Raw genomic sequence first — 3,986 nt, 5'->3', positions numbered from 1 at the left:
GGAAATATCTGTATAAAAATATTTTTTGTGTAGATTACAACTAACTGACCCCAACTGTTAAACATCTCTTCTGGTAACCAATCCTAATGTCTCAGTGCAACACAATTTCATGTACGCCCTTAGTAATATGGGGTATTTTATCAAATGCCCTTTTTCGTGTACTATGGTATGTATGGTTTTTAGTCTATGCCATTTGCAGAGCTTGTGTTACTTGGGAATCAGTATCATCAAACATCGTATTTGCTCCTGCAAACGCGAGAAGGGAAGAAAAGGCTTCATTATTCGGAAGATGACGGAACGGGCAATGCACTGTGCAATGAGGGGAAGTGGTGGCAATAAGGACGTGGTGACATATAAGGGTTCCAAAGTAAGATGCTGATGGCTATAAAAATCACTATGTGAACATTTTCTATAATTTTTAATGCAGTACGGAAATACACAAATCACTTCAAAGCTAACTTCGTTTCTATTTCTTACAAGCACTGTTAGTTCTCTTAATGCAAGCACCTTGCTTAGACGAGATTTGAAGTCCACAATAACGAGGGATATATAAGTAACCCAAGCGATTTTAAGCTTAACTTCTGTCTAAGGTTTTAGCAATCTCCGACACATTTGGACTACTGAAGGCTTGTAGAAAAACCACATTCATTACGAAAACAAGTGACAAAAATACTGATAAAGCTACGGTGCTTTTGTCAGAGGTGGAAGGTAACGTTTGCAAGAATATATTGTTTTGCCTATTAAGCACATCTAGAGTGGTTCGCTGATCACGCAAAGCTCACCTACTTTCCGGCGAGGGACTGGAAAAAAGAAACTTTATATGAGTTTGCAGTTCTTTTTAAATTCCAGTACAACAAAAAAACCAGCTCCCCAAAGAAAGCAAGATCTTTGCTATATTTAGTTTTGTTACTAAAATAACGTTTAACCACTTTTTTGAAACTGAGTTCATTAAATCAAAGGTCATTCTACAATGACGCCTAATGTAAGACTTCGAAGTTTGAATCAATCAACTCGGCAATACGTGCCTTGTAAACCATCAATCGAACTCATGGTATAATTGTTAAATAGAAATATATCACGTGACCATATATACACATACAATAAAAATTTAAGAAATTTACGCACTTAAAAGAATAAGCATGCTTAAAGGTGCTAGGTCACGCAATTTCAGGCAATTTCAACACTGATCGAATGGTCATAGAATTAACTAAAATATCAAAATAACTGTTCAAAACTATAGAAGAACTCTAACAAAACACAGGGAAGCCAAGAAAGGACATGGATGGACAAAACTGGAGAAGATTGAAATGGATTGAATTTGGGTAAATTTGAAAAACGTCGGCCCACCTTTTTTCAAATTTATATCATTCAGTCTATATCAAAATGTCATTTACAAAGCTGGAAAATCATTCTCAGTCGTTACGTGGCCGTGATTTTGCAAATGCAAGACTCTTGCTCTGCCAATTTGACGTTTAGAGCTCATAATTAACAAAATTAAACAAAATTACCTAAAATAGCGTGACCTAGCCCCTTTAATTTTCCCCTTGACTCAAAAACTGGTGCATGGGAAAACTGGTGAGCAAAATTAACTTCCTAGTCAGGCTACACTGACCGGGGCAGAACGGCGAGATGAGCCCCACCATTTAACGACAAAGTAGTTAAATCTGTTCATTCGACAACTGATTTTAAAATTCAACTGCATGTATCCCGTTATTCCTAATATGGCGCTTGTCTCAAGAGTCAGAACAATTTTTCCTACCCGAAACATATTTTTAAAACTAAGCAATCCTCTTATTAGGTCTTTTTGCGACTGGAAAAATTCTTACTAAAGTTGTCTTGATGTATCGCAAAACGTCTTTCACGCCTTAAAACTAAATTCCTCCGAACCGCTTTTTTCAATCGGAAGAGGGGCTCCTTAGCGCTATCAAACAAAATCAAGATATAAAAGGCATAGTAGTAGAAGACAAAGAAATTAAATGCATCGCCTTCGCCGATGACTTACTTAAGTGATAAGGAATCTTATGGTTGTCTTAGTTCCTTATTGAACACATATGGTACTTAAAGTGCCCATAACCTAAAAAGTTTTATTTTCTTATTTGAAAGTCCATATTAAAAAATGAACTTTGGCGAAAGAATTTTTCAATTCCAGCGAGAGGCGAATTTTCTACGACTTTTTCAATCCTATATTTATTTGGTATACCCCTTCCGCTGGTCAGGACCTCACGGGCTCGCTGGGACGTAGATTAAGGAATGCTTGTTGGCGTGGGTCTTATCTTTTCTTAATAATCAACGCCAAGGTATCGCTCAGCGATCGTTTTTGGTTAGGGTTAGGGTTAGGGTTAGGCATTTTCAAGGGAATTATTCCTTACTATACTGTTTATATCGCTATTCCTTTTTCACTTGAAGTCACGAGTTCCTTAATCTACGTCACAGCAGTATTGTGACCGGGAAGAATCGATAGAAGACTAAGGCGAATGGTGAGCCAAAATGCCGGCAAATTTGAACGTTCTCTAATTTCATTTTCAAATCGCGTTTTGGGAAAATCGCAATTTTGTTTTCGCGAAACGTCTATGAGATATGTGTAGATTCAGATGACTAGAGTGAGAAAAATTAGGTTATGGGCACTTTAATAATAATAATAATAATAATAATAATAATAATTTGTGAACTTATTGTGCGCAGCTTAACATGAGAATGATCAGCTGCGCATTACAACTGCATTACTTTACAAGAATTTAACAAAAGATAATGCATATAAAAACTAAAATATATATGAATGCAAGTAAGAATTGAATATAAAATTGCTCACTACTATAAAGTCCTAAAAAGATAAGTCTTAATATGAACCTTAAAACTGTTCACATTAGTAATCTCACGAAGTTTTTTTGGAAGAGAGAAGACAAAAAAGAAGCCTACTGGTTAGGAAGTTCATCTTCGAAATCACGAAGTCCTCGGTATAAACAAGGTGAACGAGCCTATTAAAATACTGGGTATCTTTTTTACTTATGATATGACCAGTATAAAAGTAAAGAGCTCAACTTTAAAAAAGTCTTTAAGTTGCTGGCAATGGAGTAACTTAACACTAATTGGTAAAATTCAATTAGTCAAAACAATCGCTATGCCTAAGTTTATCGATTGATAAAGATATAATTAAAAGCATAAATTATATGATATGCAATTTTGTGTGGAGAGGCAAAGATAAAATTAAGAGATTGTCCTTAATTAGTGAATATGAAGATGGTGGCCTCAAAATGCCTCACCCTGAATCTTTCATTAAAACTCAAATAATTGTGTGTCTTAAAAGGTATTTAGATGATAATGTTAACAATTGGAAAGTTTTCTTGTCTCAGTATCTTAAGAACGTAGGAAATAGTTTTCTAATTCAGTGCAATTCCAATCCACCGCGCCTACCCTGCAAATTACCAATTTTTTATAAACAATGTCTTGAAGCTTGGTCTGACTTAATGGCCATCATGATACCATAGCTACAAAACTGGACGTTTTAAATGAGATTATCTGGAACAACCAGAACTTCTTGATTAACAAGCAATCAATATACAATAAGAGAATAAAAGAAGTAGGTTTTGTGAAACTTGGAGATATTCTCTCAAAAATCTCTAAGTTAAAAAGCTGGGATGCTTTTAGAGGGAAGAATCTCTCCTTGTCAGAGTACCTATTCTAAATCGTATTCTCTAAACTAATAGAATCCTATATAAAATGAATTTAGTTACTTCTCCGATGTGCACTTTTTGTGGAGATCACGAAGAAACTATTGAGAATCTTCTAATCAGCTGTGCCTACACTAAAAACTTTTGGCGTTCTGTTATTTCTTGGTTAAATACTTATAATATGAAAATTGATAAGCTTGACGAGATATCAATTCTCTTTGGTACTTCCGATAACATCCCCCAGGGAATTGTTTGTTAAATAATATGATCATTCTTGGGAAATATACCATTTACTTATGCCGTTGTAAAAATATCAAG

At 35.0% G+C, this 3,986-nt stretch overlaps 1 protein-coding gene across 1 annotated transcript in view; it reads right to left on the bottom strand.

Annotated features, from left to right (window-relative positions):
* Nucleotides 1–412: 412 nt before the first annotated feature.
* Nucleotides 413–3,986, bottom strand: part of LOC137984908 (uncharacterized) — a 25,325-nt gene continuing 21,751 nt past the window's right edge. Inside the window, exon 11 of the mRNA XM_068832245.1 lies at nucleotides 413–3,986. This exon is cut by the window's right edge and continues 2,119 nt beyond it. The gene's annotated coding sequence lies outside the window, so the exon portion shown is untranslated.

The sequence above is a fragment of the Montipora foliosa genome, chromosome 14, assembly GCF_036669935.1.
Source record: "Montipora foliosa isolate CH-2021 chromosome 14, ASM3666993v2, whole genome shotgun sequence".
NCBI classification, from domain to species: Eukaryota; Metazoa; Cnidaria; class Anthozoa; order Scleractinia; family Acroporidae; genus Montipora; species Montipora foliosa.
Note: the sequence above shows the minus strand (reverse complement) of the source record. Positions and strands in the feature narration are given on the sequence as shown.